The sequence below is a fragment of the Macaca fascicularis genome, chromosome 14 (genome assembly GCF_037993035.2).
Source record: "Macaca fascicularis isolate 582-1 chromosome 14, T2T-MFA8v1.1".
In the NCBI taxonomy this organism is placed as follows: Eukaryota; Metazoa; Chordata; class Mammalia; order Primates; family Cercopithecidae; genus Macaca; species Macaca fascicularis.
In genome coordinates this window covers 127103335-127123159 of record NC_088388.1, presented here as the reverse complement: position 1 = coordinate 127123159, position 19825 = coordinate 127103335, and the positions used below count along the sequence as shown (strand labels likewise).

The window sequence follows — 19825 nt, the reverse complement described above, 5'->3', positions numbered from 1 at the left end:
GTGGGATTCTCTGGCTGCTTTCTCCAGCTATATTTTGGCAGCAGGGTGCCTGGGAAGCACAAGTTTGGCATTCAGAGAGTGTATCTAGCCCATGGCTGTGGGTGGCATAGAACAGAGCCAGGAGAATTATTTCTCTCTCGGCTCCCTTTCTCAGTTCCCAGGTCTGTCCATGGGACCATTTCCCCAGCTCCTTTCCCATATTTTGGTGGGGTGTGTAGGCACTGCACAGAGTTTGCCCGTTTCATAAGAACTGACCACAGGGTGTCCAGCTGTGTGGTCATCTTTCTTAATCTTTCTGGCCTGGCGGGAGGAGAATGGACCTTGGGCAGATTTTAAAGCCATTTCTGTAAAACTGATGCTGCAAGTCAATGAGAAGCCTGCACTCAGCTTTCCAGGCAGGGTTTGCCAAAGAACAAAGATCCGATTCATACTAACTCATTGACTGCCTTATTTGTAATTCCCCCCCCCCCCCCTTAATATTATAAATGCAGGCAACCAGGAATGCAGGCTTCGCAGATGACGATTTGCACAAATCAGTTTTGTTTTCCATTTTCTGTATATTTCTTATCCACCCCCTTCCCCAACCCAATATAACCCATGGAAATACCATCAGTGCAGGGGTAGAGGAACCGGGGTGCCCTTGTCTAGAATAGAGGAGAGCCATGTGTGTGGAGGATGAGGCTGGCTCTGTAGGCCTCTGCAAAGAAGGCTCCTCATCCTCCACCCTGCCACCTCGGTGTTTTCAAGGTGTGCTGTGAGTTGTGTGGGTGTCTGGCTGCAGAGTGTTCAGTAAGTCAGCAGTTTCCTCAGACCTTCATGCAGAAATTGGATTCTACCACAGGGAGCATTGAAGCTGCTGACTTAGAAATCACACAGAGTAATTTAAACATTTGGCACATTTATTTGCATGCCAGAAATGTGTAAAAACTGCCCGGCTCTTGTCCATAACTCATGGCTTATCGACTGAAAACGACCACTGGCGGGGTTTCCTATAGCTTAGGATTTGAATGCCTCATCTCCTTGGGACTCAAAGGAGTAAAACTATGGGCAAGAAGCCCGTTGAAGGGTAGGAAAACTGAGGCACAAAAATTTATTAAAAGATTTTTCTGCAATTATCCTGTTTCTTTTGATTCCAAATTCTACAATATTTCCAAAGGTCCTCGTAGCCTCTTTGTAAACCATCTCAGAAAAAGAAAGCCAGGTTTTCATGAAAAAAAATGTTGTGGTCTGATTTATCTCATCCCAACATAGCAAGTGTCATAGGAGAAGTGGCTATGGGTCAGCAGTTTCCAATACAAATAATCTCTTCCTTTAAAAAGCAGATTTTAAAAAAAAGTATAAAAATTTATTTAATTAAAAAAAGAACAGAATATTACGAAAATGTGCAAGTTAACTTTCCCATACTACAGTTGGTCAAAAGGTAACCACTTAAACCATTTCTGTTTTTATTATTTGGTAGTTATTTACATATTTTATGTTTTCCACCTCTTGAAATATATACTTATATATACTTTTTGATATAATTACTTTAAATCATATCAATGAACCATCAGTACAAGACATAAAATGTGGCTCAATTACTCTACACCCAACCCCTTCAATTTCCAAATCTTTAAGTTATTTTTTTAAATTTTAGTTTTATTTTAGCTATTATTATAACTTTAAATAATATACTTTAACTTTTATTTCTTGATTTATTATCTTTAGATAATTTATCTCATCTCATGTCATGTAAAATGTAGAAATTAGCACCCCCATATTTCTTTCTACTTTTTTTTTTTTTTTTTTTTTTTGAGACGGAGTCTCGCTCTGTCGCCCAGGCTGGAGTGCAGTGACGCGATCTCGGCTCACTGCAAGCTCCGCCTCCCGGGTTCACGTCATTATCCTGCCTCAGACTCCTGAGTAGCTGGGACTACAGGCTCCTGCCACCACGCCCAGCTAATTTTTCTTTTTTTCTTTTCTTTCTTTCTTTTTTTTTTTTTTTTTTGTATTTTTAGTAGAGACGAGGTTTCACCGTGTTAGCTAGGATGGTCTCGATTTCCTGACCTCGTGATCTGCCTGTCTGGGCCCCTCAAAGTGCTGGGATTACAGGCGTGAGCCACCGCGCCCGGCTCTTTGCACCTTTTTCCATATATCTCCACCTACTAATATCATCATTATATTTACATTTCATTTTGTAACCAAAGTTAAGCCATTCATACTTTGACTGTAGGTTGATTCTAAAAATTAAAATCTCATTTAAGATAATTATGTATTCATATTAAGATTATTCACCACAGAACCAACTTGTATAACTAGACTTTACAGAAAAAGGTATAAATATGTGTCACTAAACTTGTGTACTGATAAAAAATACTCCAAGTTTTAAGGTCAAGTGGACTCTCTTTCTTGTACATTATGAATTGGTTAAAATCAGACCACATTCTAGTTTTCTTCATATTACTTTCTTTCATAGTTTTTTGTTTTCCCTGGTGTTTCTAATAGCTTTTCTTTCTTCTTGTTAATTGAAGCAGTTTATGGCCTCACCTGTCATCTAACTTTTTAATAAGTATTTGCTATGGGATAATCTACCTTCTTTTAAAGACAATAGACAATTTGCTGTTCTAATTTGGATGACTTCTTTTAATACCTCTTATATATCTGTCTCTGGGATAAGGTTCACTGTTACCTGGATTTCATTTTCTTTTCTTTCTTTGTTTCTATTTTCATTTTGTTAAACAACATCATCTTATTTCTTTAGACCTTATGGAAGGTAAACTTTCATATTCACTGTGGGTCTTAAAATGTTTGCATTTTATTCTACTAGATTGATGGTTTAAGTACAGAATTTTAGGTTCAAAATTATTTTTCTTCAAAAATTTAAAGATATAACTGTCTTACCCCTTAGCATCCAGTGCTGCTAATGTAAAGGCTGATGCCAATCTAATTATTCTCATTCTTTTGTAGGTGACTTTCTAACTTTTCTCTAAAAGCTTTTTGTATTTTCTCTTATCCTTGGCTGAAACTTCAGTTTTAAGATTGGTGATTTTCTTCAGCTCGCACAAGTTTTCTTCTAATATTTTTCCCTATTATTTTCTCTCTTTTTTGGAAACTTCATGAAGGGAATGTTGGCTATCCTGGATTAATCTTCTATGTCTCAGCTTGTATTATTTCACATTTTGTATTGCAAACTTTTGTTCTTTGTTCCAAGAGACTTCTCTGACATATTTTTCAGTCATGTTATTGAATTTTTATTGGGCAACTCTGTGTTTTTTAGTTTCAACAATTCTCTTATTCACTACTCAATTGTTGAGTAAATGTTTGTTGAGCCCTTCCTTGCTCCGTACTATGTGCCAGGCACTCTTCTAGACCTGAGGAAAAAGCAATGAGTGAACCCACAAAGTCTCTTTCTGCCCAATGAGAGGGAAGACACACAGTGAACAAATGAGCAAGTAGACACAAGGTATGTCAAATGGCGATAAGTGCTATGGAGAAAAATAAAGCAGAGTAAGGTGAGTAGGGAGTGCTGGGGATGGGGATGGAGATTTTATTTTATATAAGATAGTTAGGCAAGAACTCATTAACAACTTAACATTTTCATATGACCTTCGTGAAGTGAGGGAGAGAACCATGTGGAACCGCAGCCAGAAGAGGAAGTACAAAGACCTTGAGATAAGAGTTTCCTTACTCTGTGCTCCTTTTCCATAGTATTCCAAAATGGCATCTTGGGAGACTTTTAATGGTATCTACGATTTTAAACATACTCATGTTTTGTTGCATTTGAGACTGTCCTAGAATCCATTTGTAACTAACCTCAGCTCTAAAATAAAGCAAAACATATCCATATTTTCAACCAAATAAACCTATACTGAGAAGTTCCTAAGAACTTAGGCACCAAACAAAATGCTGAGAATATGAGGATGAGTAAAACATAGTCATCACTCTGAGTGTACACAATTAAGTAATGTGCACAGTAGTAATTGCTCACTGGATTTATCTATAGGGTCATCAAGAATGTTACTGTCTGATCCCACAGTGATGCTGCTGGTGATTCTCAGAAGGGTGAAGTCAGGCAGAAAAAATTCTAAGTGCAGAAGAGACAGAGATGAAAAAGATTTTGCTATAGGATCAAGTTGGAGAGGGCATCCTAGATGGTAGTAGACATGTAAAACACCCACGACAAAGAAAAAATTCCTCGTTAAGGGTTTTTATCCCATTCAGTCTAGTTTCTGGAGGCCTGAGATGAGCTCATGCATAATAACTCAGTTTTCCCCCTGAGAGAGAGTCTGAGAAAGGAAGCAGTTACAAGGGAGCAGGATCAGACAAGGATTGTCAGCAAATGGTCACTAATGTATGGCTTTCCTCTAATTTTTAAAAGACTATTTGCCAAGTGAGTGTGGCCTTAGATTGGAAGGGGTGTGTGAGACATGGAACTCAGAACTGCATGAAGAATCTAGAGTTTGAGGTCTAACACTGGTGGATTAGGTTTGGTCAGATTATTCTCACATCTACCTGATTTTGAAAAACTTAATTATATGGCATTTCTAAATGCCATGAATATTGTGAATATTGTTTCGCATTGTGCCAAAGTTCATCTTCCTATACTTTCCATCAACTGGGCTTAGTTGGATGCTTTGAAAGAAAACACTTCCTCTTCTACATTACAACCTTTTACCTATTTAAAAGCAGCAGTAAAAGTCATTGTGGTAGTGAATTCCCAGATCCTTACTGGGATAGAATGATAGATGTTGTCTGGTCCAGTGCAAGAAACTTTTCTACAGCATCCCTGCTAGCTGGTCCTATAGCTCTGTTTCAACTTACACAGTGCTTTTCAGGCACTCACTTCTTTTTTGAATGGCTCCAAATGTTCAAAAGCTCTCTAAATGTTGAAAAGCACTTCACCATTTTGATTTGAAATAGGCTTCCCTGTAGTGTTTATCTACTGATCCAAGTCCTATGACACTTGTCTATTATGAGGCAATTTCAGTTCCAACAATGAAATATTATAACAGGCTGCTGCAATGAGACAAGGCAGGATTCATCTGAGCTATCATAAACAAAATTTCCAACTCTTTCATATGCAAAGTGTTCTTCTTTCAAAGCATTTTCTCTCTCTATTATCTCATTTTATTTTTCACCATCTCAATGAGAAGAGATCTTATGCTAAAAGCCCAGGCCAACAGTAGGGAGTGGTGCCTAGTTCAACGAGTACCATTGCTGTGTTTGGTTAACAATGACAAGGAGGGGAGAGAAGTAATAAAGAACAAAAATGTCTCAGAAGATGCTCAGTGATCTGATGTCATCATTCTTTGGAATACTCCTTGCTGATATGTGGGAATATCAGCACCTACTGAGATAATTAAATAGCCAGGACTATTCCCTCTCCCCTCCTATTTTACACCAGAATCACAAGTTTCCAGGGTCAATGGAATTCATGATAAAAGTAAAACATCAAAAGCTTCTTGTATCTTCCCTGTGGATGTGCTTCAGAAGACTCTGGTGACAGATGTCGAGTCTTTTTGAGATACTCAAATTGACAGACTCCGGAGATATGCAGAGATAAAATTCAAACCTGTGCTTAATCTCCTAGCATTTGTTAGTCTCAAGCCAGTTATATTAGTAGCTTAGTTAGCCTGGGGGCAGGGAAGAATCCTTTCTTTCAAGCAACTGGCGTGAAAATTTTCTCAAGAATCCAGTTGTTGCCAGGTGCGGTGGCTCACACCTGTAATCCCAGCATTTTGGGAGGCTGAGGCGGGTGGATCACCTGAGGTTGGGAGTTCAAGACCAGCCTAACCAACATGGAGAAACCCCATTTCTACTAAAAATACAAAATTAGCCAGGCGTAGTGGCGCATGCTTGTAATCCCAGCTACTCGGAAGGCTGAGGCAGGAGAATCACTTGAACCCAGGAGGCGGAGGTTGTGGTGAGCCGAGATCGCGCCATTGCACTCTAGTGTGGGCAACAAGAGCAAAACTCCATCTCAAAAATAATAAAAATAAAAATTAAAAGAATCCAGTTGTGCAGGACTGCATATGGAAGCTTTAGAAAACCCCATAAATGTTTCTATGAACTACTGTATCCGACCTGAGGAATTTCTTTATCTTCCAAATTGTGGGCAAATTGAGTCCTCTATCCATTTTTAGAGACTACAGTGGAAAAACCTTGTCTCTTTGATGTGGAACACAAAATCCTACTGCTCTTTTTAAAACAGGAAAAATCAACATTTCTGTTTGAGTGTGCCTTTTACATTTCCTCCTAGTCTGTCTCTGGCTGGAGCCCTCAAGAAGGTGGAGACCTGCTTGAACTTCCAAGAGTTGATTTTCTACACCGGCAGCATAGCGGTCAGATGAGTCTGGTGCAGGAGCACCTGTAAAGGTACCTGCTTATCCCTGGGGCTCAAAACAGGCTCTCACTTTCAGTAGGAGACTGGTGCCGAGTTTGCAGAAGCAGTGGAAGAAGCAGCCAATCACCCACCTTCTAATGAAAGATAAAAGGCATCACATGTCATTGTTTCAGGGAAAGAAAGAGGAACCAATTAGAGAGAAAACAAATCAAAGGATGAAGGGGAAGAGGAAATGCCTCTCATATGGAGCAGACATGGAGGCAAAGTTGAGCAGGTAGGCAACTGTGCATTATGTGACTTATGTGTCAGATACTCCTCCTGGAAATTCAAGAAATCAACCATGCAATCCTTTACTTCTCAGATGGGAAACCTTGCCCCCAAACACACAACTAGTTAGTAAAACTAGAAATTAAATCTAGGGCTGATGATTCTTCTCATTACTAGAAAAGTTAATACGAAATGAAGCCTCTATCCTGTGCTCAATTTCTGAATTGCAGGAATACATGTGAGAATACCAGGCAGCTATATAAAAATACACTGCAGAAGGCCCATTTAATGATATTATAAGAAAAAAATAGGTTAAAATACCATGTATGATATAACCTATTTTATTTTGTATAATGTAAAAAATATCTATCTGCACAGAAAAGACAGCAAAGAAACTATCCATCAAAATGTTATCGTTGGCTACCTCTGGGTGGGGAATTATGGGCGAATTTAATCTTCTTGTTTTGATTTTTTCATATTTCCCAAATCTGAAACAATTTACATGTATTAGTTTTAGGTTAAAGAAGAATGACTATTTGGAAAAAGAGATAGAAGGCAGAGTTGCTTTTGAATTAAAGATGGAAGTCCCTACATTTCAGTCTTGGAAAGTGATTTTAAAGGAAGTGTGTAATTTCAATATAAGTTATTCACCCTAAGCTTCTTTGAATTTTGATCACCTTTAGGGCTGACTTTCTCCACAATCTAGACTAATATCAGTCCTTCTGAACCTCTCACACATCGCAAGATTTAGCTCTACTCTGAGCAAGGGGCAACAATACCTTTTCCACTGTTACTCTGTTTCTGTTCCTTTGGCTCTCTTTCTCTCTCTCTCTCTCTCTCTCTTTTTCTTTCTCTCTCTCTCTCTGTTTTTTTTTTTTTTTTTTTTTTTTTTGTAGACAGAGTCTCACTCTTTTGCCCTGGTTCCATCACAGCTCACTGCAGCCTCAACCTCCTGGGCTTAAGGGATCCTCCCACCTCAACCTCCCGAGTAGCTGGAACTACAGTTGACAGCCACCATGCCTGGGTAATTTTTGCATTTTTTTGTAGACAAGATCTCACCATGTTGCCCAGGCTGTTCTCAAATCCCTGGGCTCGAGCAATCCTCCTGCCTCAGCCTCCCAAAGTGCTGGGATTACAGGCGTGAACTATAGCCCCCAGAGGCCCTCTTTAAAAGTATCTGTTATCCAAACACCCAGAATTTCTAAAAACTATTTTTTGAAATGGCACCAAATATGATTAAAAGTACTGGACTGTATCACGTTGTGCCTTGGCCAGGGATGAGCTGTGATGCAAGTTGCAAAAAACAGCCTTAATTGGGAGTTTAATTCCGTTAGATAATGAGCCAAATTCTCTCCAGGCACAAGCTGCTCCTTGGGAACAAGGTCAGTATCCCTGGCTATTCCGGATGCTTTCTGGTTGGTGCAAAGGTTGAGTTCAAGTTTATGTGATTTTCTCAGCTGGTTAAAAAAAAAGTGCCTTTTTTTTTATTTTTTATTTTTTTAACATTTCCAGTTAAAAATACTGGAAACCAAAGTGTTTCTTGCCATACTCTATGCTTGTTCCAAATCAGGACTGGGATCCCATCTCTACATACGTGTACAACGTGAAAAGTTTCTCGTAACTGAGAACCACTGATAAGAATGAGTAACATATTTCAGGTGTTTTTCAGTCTTGAAACTCGGAAAATAAACTAGGTGGGCAATCAAACCCTGAAGTCTAGGTTCAGTCCAGAAATCACAAGTCAATTTTTTTCTATTTTATTCCTCCTCAAGGAAAAATAACATGAGGGATGTATTGAGACAACTACTCAAATAGAGAAGGAAAAAGACACCAGATGTAGACTGAATTACCCAGATAACAGACAAAAAGAAATCTGGTGTGAAGTAGTGACTCATTCTGTCTGTTTATGCAGCCTGAATTTTCTGGTTAATTATCAGCTCTTCACTTCACTTTGTGCTACGTAAAAGATAAATTATTCTCCCGACAGATTTATTTCTGTATTGACCGGAAAAAAGTTCATGCTGAAATAGTTGTGTGATGTGTACTAAAGAGACTGTTAGGTGACAGCATTTGGTGTTATGTTGTGGAACACCAGCAGGAACAATGGGAAAAGGATGAATGCTCAAAGAACCAAAAGTTAAGAAATTGTTAGATTAATTAGATCACATATATCCAACATTCAAATATCTATTTTCCATGTCTCCATCCGTGCATCCATCCATGCATCCATGCATCATCCATCCATCCATCCATCCATCCATCTCTTCTTCCATCCATCTGTTTTTACCCATTCACTCATCATTCCATCTGTTTATCCATTCATCTATTCATCCACTCATCCATCCATCCATCCATCCATCCATCCATCATTCTAGTCATGTATCTATCCACCAAATATTTATTTAGCCTTCATGTTTCATGCACAGTGGTAAGTGTTGCAGGAACAATGGCAAACAAAGCTGATCCATTCCTTACCCCCATGGTTTTACAATAAACAAAGAAAAAGGACAATGCACAAATACAATGTAATTCTTGCTACAAAAGGGAAAGTATTACACTACTGAAACATGTGGTAGAAAGACAGAATCTAGTGAGAAGAGGGAGATAGGGGTAGTCAGTGAAAACCTCCTTGTAGAGGTAGAATACAGGTCAAAACCAGATGTATGATTGTCTGATACATCTGGATCTTCTTAGTTTGTCTCCCTGAGCCTCTGAGTACACAGATAGTCTTGGCTATGTTGAGGAAGTAAGGGAAGTATCCAGGATAAAGATGTCAGCAGCAAACCTGGCATTTGGTTGAAGTGGTGTCCTAAAAAGGCTCAAAAACACACCATTCTATATCCAATCATTCATCAGCATCAGGTCAATATAATGAGTATATTAACAACTGATGAATGTGGCTTTCTATAAATCTCTCACCACATTCATGGATGCAGCTGACTGTAGTTACTGGACTTCTGGCCCTAGGCATGTTTTGAAACAGCAAAATCTATGATGATTTTTTGTGGTACATTGAATTGCTCTATCCTCTTCCTGGTCTACTGGGGACTGAGCTATCCACTGATGCCCAGAAATTTAGTGTGAAAATGGGAGAATTATTCCTTTGACAGGTCAATTAATCTGAATGTTGCTTCTTTAGTATGGTTACCCTAGTCCCAAACATAGACCTATAGACTCACGGAAGGTACTCAATATGCAGCCCAACCAACAGGCTAACCACTTAGTGTTGATGACATTTGGCAAGGTGATTTATCCACTTCCCCTTAAGGGAAAAGAGATCAATCTTTCTGATTCTGTTTACTTTTCTGAAGGGTGATGAGGTGGCAGAATCCGTAACGATTATTGCCAGCTCACAGACTATGGCTTCTAGAATTCTTGGTCATGATGTTCTCCCCTGGAAAACGTATCTTATCTGAGCAGAAGCTACTGAGTTAGTTAGTCCAGGTGCAGGGCAAGCATGGAAAAGTCCAAGGCACAGATACTGTGAAACTGGAACTAGGGCGGTGGCTTCCTGCGCACCTTGGAGAAAGGGGAGCCCAGACACCTCCCAGAAGCCCTTCTGGCCTCCCATGCATGTAGGAGGGGAAGTTTAGGACCAGTTTATCTAGTACTGGTCTGGAAATGTATTAATGGTTTTCGTGTCCCTCCAGCGAAAGTGGGCTGCCTTCTAAAATTGGGACTAGAAAACATGCTTGGGGAAACTCAAAGGTTGGCTCTATTTTAGTTGCGTTGGGGAGGAGGGCTTGACTCCAAGTCTGGGTTCCACCTGTAATCAGTGGGCTGCTGCATAAGGGAAAATTAATGCAGTTGGCATGACTTGGTGTGAGCCACTGAGACATAGCTGCAGCTGTCTGTCCTTCCACAGACTCAGCAGGACACCCTTCTCCAGAAAGTGTGTCTTAATTATGTTACTGGGGACTGCAGCTGTCTTTTCTCTCTGGATTAGCAACCAGCATTCCAAGTAGCAGGGACCGTCAGCCCCTGGGTTTTTCTCGCGTGAAGATTCATGGATTATGGTGAGAATGACTCTGAATTGGGAAATGGGAGCCTTGGGTCCATCCCTGGCCGTGCCATTGATAGTAACAGTCAATAGTCATTGAGTATCAAGTCTGTTCTAAGCACCGAATTAGCAACTCAGGTCTCACTACCTCTTTAATCCTCACAATCATCTCAGAGGTGTAGAGTGCCATTATCTTCATTTTATATATGAGAAAACCCAAAATCAGAAATCTTAACATGTCCATGGTAATCAAGAAAGGACAAAGGCTAGAATTTAAATTGGGAAGTTTGATCTCAGAGCCTGTGCTATCGCTCTATGATAACCTGTCATCTTCTTTGGACCAATAAAGTCATGTACTTAACTGTAAAATTTAGTTTTTTATTCTTGTTACTGGTGCAATACAGCATTGTACAAAAATCAGAAAATACAAACGTAACAAGAATAAAACAAAAAATCTTCCATACCACCAGAAATAACCTCTCAATATATAGTTGATTTATGCTTTTAGATTGTAAAAATGGCCTTATGCTGTACACAATGTATTTTGAGCTGTCAAGCCCTACCTTTTTATATTTATCCAGTCTTTTATATTTATCCATAGTATGTTCAAGGGAGTGTGCTGGGGAGGCAGTTTATGTGACTACTGGTAATAAGGAAATGTCAAGGGCACAGACCCTGCACCCCCAGAATCACATTCTAGTGGGGGAGATAAGGCAGGAAAGACGTGGACAGGAGATACGGGAACTTAAATAGCTCATTGTGACGACACAGGAGCGAGACAATGGCTGCGTGGAAAAGCGCAGGGAGAGAAAGAAAGAACTGGAGCTGGAGCTTAAGGGATGCCACAGGGGATTACGGGGGCTGGCTGAGATGATTGAGGCAGCTCTGAAGGGGCCGATCTGGAAAGATGTAGCTGCTGAACGTACTGCCGGATGCATGGTAGCAAGTCCCAGAGCAATACATCGAACACAATCCCATGAAAAAGGCCTAGTGTGGGTATAAGAGTAGAGGAAAGACTGGAGACTGCATATCAAACCCTAAATAGTAGTTAGCTTTTTGGTGTGAGATTGGGTGGAAGGTTGGTGTGAGATTGGGTGGAAGGGGACTCGGGGTGGTGATTCTCAGTTTTGAATTTGTACCCTTCTGTATGGTTTGAATATGCTACAACCACATACTCATCCTGTAATTAAACTGAGATTGAAAAATAACTTTGGAGGAGTTAGCTTGACAGAGAGAAAAAGTGAGAGGTATTTCGAGGGAGAAGTGACCAGGGAGACAGAGTGACAAAAAGTACATAGAAAGGAATGGGGGTGGGAGGAGGGGGTGGTAAGAGATGGGGTTTGCGGTGGGCTATCACGCATCCCACAAGGGTCCGTTCTGCTGAAACTCTCTGAGTTTGTGGAGTCCAGAGGATGTTTAACAGGCCCAGTGGAACCAGGATGGAGAAGAATTTTTGACTGATATTAGCTAAGCTACTTTGCAGGGAGTCTAGCTGGGGCCCTGTGCCCAGCTCATTCTACTTTCTAGAGAGGAAGAAAAAACCAGAAAGTTGGTGCAAGGACTAATTGAGCAGCACATCAGGGGTCGTGGGAAGACTATGCCAAGAAATCTGGGTCTCCACAGGCACTCTGGCGCACACAGAAGGATGAGCACCTGTGTGCCAGATGTGTGCACACGTATGTGTGCCATTGCAGTCTCATCTGTGGCTCAAGACAAAGGCTTTGCTTTTGATCATGGAAAGGAGAGAGTCATTACAAAATACAGGCTAAGAAGTTCCAGAGCTGGAGTGGGAATACACAATGGTTCTCTGCTCTTTGCTTTATTCTCAGTGTATTTTCTTGTTCTCTTCAATATTCAGTGATAACCACACTTATAATGGTATCTGGGTTTCACTCCACTTGGTCTTGGTAGTTTGTTTCGATACTACTTCTCTGCACGTGTGAAGTCTTCTGAATTATCATGAGGCTTTTTTCTGAGATGGAAGGAAAGTTAACATGTAAAATGCAATACACGCGTAATGTTTTGCTTTGCTTTTCCTTAAATTTAATGCCATTTCTAATTTCAAACTTCACACTTTTCATGCAGTGGGTGGTTTTAAAGAATCATTCTAAGTCGCTCTGAAGGGGACTTGTGCACTTTAGGGAGTTGGGGTGGCAGTGAGGGAAGGTTGCTGGTGGGAGCGTTGAAGACCCTTGCAGAGCTAAGATTCTGGGAACTTACTTCCATTTTTCCTCTTAGGACATACGAACTTACAATGTAACTTGTTATACTGAGAAAAGGAAAAAGGTTTCCTTACAGTAAGAAAAGCTATTCCAGAAATTCCTTCATGCCCTGTCACAATTGTATCCAAACTATATTGAAACTACAATTGTTTAGGTGAGGCTACAGAGATACTCCTTCAAAGAAGCAAACAACTCGTTTTGCATACCCCTTTTACATGGGGTCAACAGGTACCCATGTCCCTGGATCGCTGAGTTTTAATTTTTTCCTTGAGAATCATAACGATCATATTGCCCTGTCAACTGAGGTCTTTCCTCATAGAGTTATCTGTGGACATGGAAAAGAAAAGCATTGCTTCTACTGTTTACACAGTCATCCAATCACATGGTGATTTCAGCACCCCTGTGAAGTTGGGCTGGTATTACTACACCCTCTGGGGACCACCACTGTGCAGTGGAGGGATCCTCCAGGGACTTCATATCTTCTTCTTTAAGAGGATCATTTTCTTTTCTCCTATATCATCCATGTGGATCAGAAAGCATTCTTCTGCGGAAGCCTACTTACTCCTAATGCTATATATGTATTTTTTTTACCCTTGGGACAACATATTCTTTTATTGTGGTAGAATACATGTAATGTAAAACTTACCATCTGAACCATTTTTAAGTGTACAAATCAGGGGCATTAAGTACATTCACATGTTGTGCAACTATCACCCACATCCGTCTTCATTCCTTTTTTATCATCCCCAACCGAAACTCTGTCCCCGTTAAACACTAACTACCCATTCTCCTTTCCTTATCCCCTGTTAACTTCTATCCCTTTTTCTGTCTCTATGAATTTTACTATTCTAGGTACTTCATACAGGTAGAATTACACAATATTTGTCTTTTCTCTATTTGTTTTATTTCATTTAGCATAATGTCCTCAAGGTTCATCATATTGTAGCATTATTGGAATTTCATTCTTTTTCAGGGCTGCATAATACTCCATTTTATCTACATACCACATTTTGCTTATCTATTCATCTGTGGATAAATAGTTGGGTTGTTTCTACCTTTTGGCTATTGTGAATAAAGCTGTTATGAACAATGGTGTGCAGACATCTTTTTGAGTTCTTTCAATTCTTGTGGCTATAGATGTACAGGTTGAATTGCTAGATCAAATGGTAATTTTATATTTAATTGTTTTGAGGAACCACCACACTGTTCTCTACAGTGACTGCACCATTTTACATTCTCAGCAGCAATGCACCCTTGTTCCTGTTTCTCCTTATTCTTGCCATTATTTTCTGTTTCTTTGATAATAGCAATCCCAATAGATGTGAAGAGGTATCTCAGTGTGGTTTGAATGTGCATTTCTGTGATGACTAATGATGTTGACCATCTTTTCATGTGTTTATCGGCCATTTCTGTATCTGGAGAAATGTCTACTCACGTCTTTTGTCCACTTTTAAATCAGGTTATTTGTCATTGTTGCTGTTGAGTTGTAGGAGTTCTTTATACATTTGGGGTATTAAGTCCTTATTAGATATGCGATTTGCAATTTTTTTTTCTCATTCTGTGAACTTCCTTTTCACTTTCTTAATAGTGCCCCTTGATGTACAGCATTTTAAAACTTTGATGAAGTCCCAACTTACCTATTTTTCTTTTGTTGCCCAAGATTTTTTTCCTGGGATAAGCTGTCATATCCCAGGATATCATTGCTAAATCCAATGTCATAAAGTTTTCCTCTTTGTTTTTATCTAAGAATTTTATAGTTTTAGTTCTAATGTTCAGATTTTCACCTATTTTTGTTAATTTTTAAGTATGGTGTAAGGTAGAAGTCCAATGTCATGCTCTTGCATGTGGATACCCATCTAATGTTATATTTTTGACGATACTGTTTAAAACCAAACTTATTGTTTTCCTGGGCATTCTCTAGGCAATTTATGACAGTGGTGGCTTACTTTGCACCATTAAGATTTCTTATGTTCTACCACACCATAAAAGGCAGTGGCAGAGGAGGGAGGTAAGGTCCTGAAGAGTTCCTGTCTATATAAACTCAGCATAGACAAATCCAGACTTCAGAAGCCCTCGACAGCCACACTGTACACCCTTATAGAGCAAGAATCCAAGTCTTCTCAACTTTGTTGTTTTCAATTCTCCTGCAAACACAGTGAATACAATTGTAATTAGTTATGATTGGTATAATTGACCATGGGCTCTTTAAATGGGGCAATGTGCTGAAATTGACTGGGCTACAGGGGCAGGCTGAAGCTTCCCTAGCTCTCCTCGTAGACTTCTTTTGTAGCTTGTATTACATTTTTGGGGGGAGATGGTTGATTTATGTGTCTGTCTTCTCACTGCAATGCAAACTTGCTATCTTTCTAGTGCCTAGAACAGTGCCTGGCACAGAAAATTCATTAAACTAAACTGAACCAATAGCACTACCCTCTTTCTTTCTTCCAAGTTAATGTGCAAAGGCGGAAGATGAGCAGTAAAATCTTCCTTTACTTACAATGTCATCTTAACTGCATTGCCAGCTTTATACAATGAAGGCTGATGATGATGTTGCTCCAAATGACAGTTATTAGATTTTCATGGATTTTCAAAATTTGTATCTTCATTAAAAAGAGAAAGAAGCCAACTATGACAAATCTTAACTCCCGCCTCCTACTCAAAGAAGATGGAAGCTTTTAGGATAAAAGTCTTAGATTAAGCAGCCAAATACTGACTTTTCAAAAAAAGAATTGCAATAACTCCATTCATAGAAATGAGATTATGCTGTAACATTCTTACCATAGTCCTGAATATGTGAATAAAAGATGCTATGTATTTTCACTTAGGACAGATGTAAGATTTTCATATTGTTTACATTTTCCCTAAATGAGAAATGTATGAACACTTCTGCCCTTTCATTCCTACACCACAGACCATGAGTCAGGGCTGCTAAAGGTAGCCTTATTTTAGAGATTGCCTAAAACCAGACTTACATGAAAAAGGGATTTTAGCTTTACTTTTCAGAAATCACAAGTCCCCATCCAGTCAGCTCTCTTCCACAAAATTACTTTATTTTCTTTAGAAAATATCACATTTCACATCAACTTATTAGAGAGAAACGGGAAGCCTGAGCAGGTGACTGGGTGGTGGACGTCCTGTTTGCTGACAGTCTCCAGATCTGTTTCTAAAGCAATCCCTTTCCCTCACCTGAGCCCTTGCCTAGGTAAATGGGGGCTCCATTGAGAAAGTCAAGGAACACGAAGCATGAATATTTACATATTCAGTAGAGACTAAATGCATCAGCAAATGATAAGGTGAGATACAGTGTTATCCCACTGAGCTAGTTCCCTTTTGCTCATCTGCCTCCCTGTTACTCTCCAAGGCTGAGTTATATTCAGTTGAAGTGTAATTTGAAGAATAGAAAATAAGGTGTGGTTTGGTGCCGTCACCATCAATAAACACTGCTTTCCACCTAGACTGCTGCGCCTGTCCCAGTGGCTGCTGTCCTGATGCCAGGCGCAAGAGGAAGACTGCCTTTTTTCCAGCTTTCCCTGGCTTGACCACACCCCCCCAATTTAAGGAGGCAGCACTATTAGAAACATTATGGTCTTTGCATCCTCTTAAGCTACTGAGCAGAGGATTCCCGCAGGTAGTTGGAAAGAGACCACAGACTTTGAGGGAAGCTCACTCAGGATCTGCTCTCCGGCAAAGTAGTAAGTGAGGTGTGTGTCAGTCTCTGCCTAAAACTTTTCAGTCCATTTTCCTTTTCCTGCTTTAAAAAAAATTTCTGCGGAATTAAAAAGTCGATAGAGACATTCAGGATACAAGTGAGTTTTCTCTTTCTCTTTTCACATCTTTCTGTATTCCCATTTAATTGCTTAACAACAATTTTCAAAAATACTTCCTAACCTTGTCAGAATAGTCTGAACACAAGACTATGTTTTTAAAAATGTTCCCTGCTTCATAGAAGCAAAACCATGCACGTTTTAGATACCCGTAGATTACTTGTCAGAAACCCCGATTTTTTTTTTTTTCCAAATTGGAGCACTTCCAAAGAAATAAAGCTGTAGTTAAACACAGAAATTTCTTTTTTTTCTCTTTAACTCCTAGTAAACCTATGGTTTTACTCTTTTCCCCCCTAGTAGCTTAATGAATTGCTTTTAATAGAGAGGAAATTGCTACAGGTTTGAATCTTGCAAGCCAAACTAGCCTGTTTGGTGTTTTTCTCTGTCTTGGAACTGACTTGCAGACGTTCAAGGATCTACAAGTTCTTAAGTCTGTTGTTGAGACGTGGTGTGGGTGTGGGCTGGGGTTGTCTCAGAGTTAGGGAGGTATTTCTTCTCGCCACGGTAGAGCTGGACTCAGTGGCAGGAGATGTCCACGGCAATTCCTCTCCCTCCAGTGATTTTATCTGGCCATGACACTTTGTATGTTACTTCTCATCCGTGGTTAAAGGTCTCTGTTACCAACTTTTAAAGTAGCGTTTGCTTTGGGCAAACTTGAAAAGGTGCTGGGTCAATGAAATCAATGCATTCTATTGCAGGATTTCCTTATTACCTTTTGGGTAAGTTTTTGTTTTTAATCTCAAGGCCATTTTCCTTCTTACTTTAGACCACTGCTATGCAACTGAGAAAAGAGGTATTTGTTAAACAGCCGGAAATAACGATTCTAAAATGATACCTCGCGGCAGCTCCATTTGATTTGTAAAATTACTGATACTATAACTCTTTCATCAGTTGTGGTTTTGGATTGCGGGGCCTTTTTTATCCAAAGAGAAAACCCTTTTTCTTCAGGGGCTGCGGGCTGTGCACGAGGGCGGCAGGGTGGCCACTGTTGCTGTTGAGAGTCTTGCTCACCTGTTGTTCCTGAATGGAGGGAAGGGAGAGCTAATGAGTTAATGTCTGCAAAGTGCTTTGAAGATGAAAAGGTCTTTTCATGTGTTCGGTAGTGCAGTTATTAATATTAATATTTGAAGAAGCGTGCTGCTTCTAATTGTAAATCAACTACTTCCATCCTTGCCAACTCAGTAGTGAAATAACAAACAGTTCAGGCAGTCATGCAGCCTCTTCCGTCCTGGTTCCGCTGCTGAGGATGTGGGAAGCCAAGCCGAGAGCCTGATTATGAAGCAGGCATCTTTGCCTGGCAGGCTTCTTACACGGAGGTGCTGGTTGCTGGCTGTGAAAGGATGTCCTGAGGCAGAGCCCGGGGGAAGCTGGTAGAGGGGTGGGATCCTTTGGCATCTGGCAGTCTGTGGCCCTGGAGAACAAGGCAGAGCATGGACTTGGGTCAGTGGCTGGTCCCAGATGATAATGGAGTTCAAAGGCAAGTAGGGTCAGAACTTGAACCAGCACTGGGTCAGGGTAGGGAAAGTGGCTGTGCACTTGGATTGTGTCAGTGATTAGCTTTGTAGCAGCGAACAGGGATTGAACGTGACTGTGTCTCTTTCCCTTCATCTCTAAAAGGCGAACGATCATTTGCGCCCTGCCTGGTTTACAAAGATGAGAGAATCGAAGTAAACAGCATAGGGCTATGAAAAATCATAGTGCCACGAGGTCAAGGAATGTCTGAATAAATACTGCAACAAACTGGGTGTGTGAGTGCAGGTCCTCTCACCTAGGGGAGGGTGAGGCAGAAGGCAAAACACTGTGCAAACAAATAACACATTTCTCTCTTTGATTGCACTGGTGAATTTCTTACTGATAACTGAGGTTCTGACATACCTTGTGATTTTATTTATTGGTGAATGGATCTGTTCTCTAATTACCGGTTCAAAATTCCCAACTGTTCACATCAAACAGCAGAAGAGAATGATTACATCCCACAAGCTGAGACATCCTTTCCTTCCTTCCTTCCTTCCTTCCTTCCTTCCTTCCTTCCTTCCTTCCTTCCTTCCTCCCCTCCTTCCTTCCCTCCTTCTTTCCTTCCTTCCTTTCTTCCTTCCTTCTTCCCTCCCTTTCAATCGTTCTTTTCTTTTCCTTCTTTCTTTCCTCTCTCCTTCCTTTCTCTCTTTCTTTCTTTCTCTCTTTCTTTCTTTCTTTCTTTCTTTCTTTCTTTCTTTCTTTCTTTCTTTCTTTCTTTCTTTCTTTCTTTCTCCTTCCTTCCTTCCTTCCTTTCTTCCTTCCTTCTTTCCTTCCTTCTTTTCCTTCTCTTCTTTTCTCTCTCCTCCTTTCTTCTTCTTCTTCTCTCTCTCTCTCCTCCTCCTTCCCTTTCCTCCCTTTCTTTCTTCATTATGGACATTATAAAGTATATAGCATTTGAGCAAAATTAATGTGGTATGCAGCAACTTAGTGGCATTTCAGGCAAATCTCTTCAATCCTGGGGAAAATTAGATGTGAAGACATAACTTACTTTTTCTTTCCTCATCTCCTTTATCCCTGCTGTATTGAAAGTATAGCTTATCGGACTCCACCTTTTAATTTAGATGATTCTCTGGTTATCATACCCATTTTTCTTCATTTCACCTAAGGAAGGATACTCAGCCCTAATGTTTACTGAGCACTTAGTATATGTTCCAACATCCTTGCTAGGTGCTTTGCAGAGACACTTCATTTCATCTACAATGAAGTTTTGAGGTGGGCACTCCACTCTTGTCATCCCCATTAACCAGGTGGAAACTCTGAGGCACAGTCATATGACCACCTTAACTCATGGTGAACCCTGATTAGAGCCAGTGGAATGTGAACCCAGAGCTTGTGACTGGAACTGCATGTCATAGGAATCTAAGTAACTCTGAGACACTTACACACATTTAGGATAGATTTTTCTGCTTAGACTGATTTGCTTTGTCTCGGAGAACCCTGGATTAAGCCTGTTTTCTGAAGTGGTATCTGTGGATTACTGATTCATTGTTATGAAGATACTGACTTTGAAGAAAGGCTACCCAGGCCTAGTTTCCTGGGTAAGTCAGTCAATCCCTTCTGTGACAAATATCAGTTTTATTTCTACTCCATGCCCGGCCTTGTGCTGGAGACTGTGCCAGATACAGAATAAGCAATATGTAAGCTCCATTTTAAAAATTAACACAATTATCTTTAC

General features: G+C 40.1%; 1 protein-coding gene across 8 annotated transcripts in view; it reads left to right on the top strand.

Moving 5' to 3' along the window:
• The window catches only part of ETS1 (ETS proto-oncogene 1, transcription factor), a 168179-nt gene that overhangs the window by 24119 nt on the left and 124235 nt on the right, over positions 1-19825 (top strand). For 4 of the 8 annotated variants that reach the window (XM_074015622.1, XM_045370780.3, XM_015435938.4 and 1 more), the window contains exon 1: positions 16442-16512. The exons of 2 other annotated variants lie outside the window; for them this stretch is intronic. The gene's annotated coding sequence lies outside the window, so the exon portion shown is untranslated. Of the gene's footprint in view, positions 1-16441; positions 16513-19825 lie in introns of those variants that run through there. 2 more of the 8 variants (XM_045370778.3, XM_065529215.2) reach the window with 1 other exon arrangement.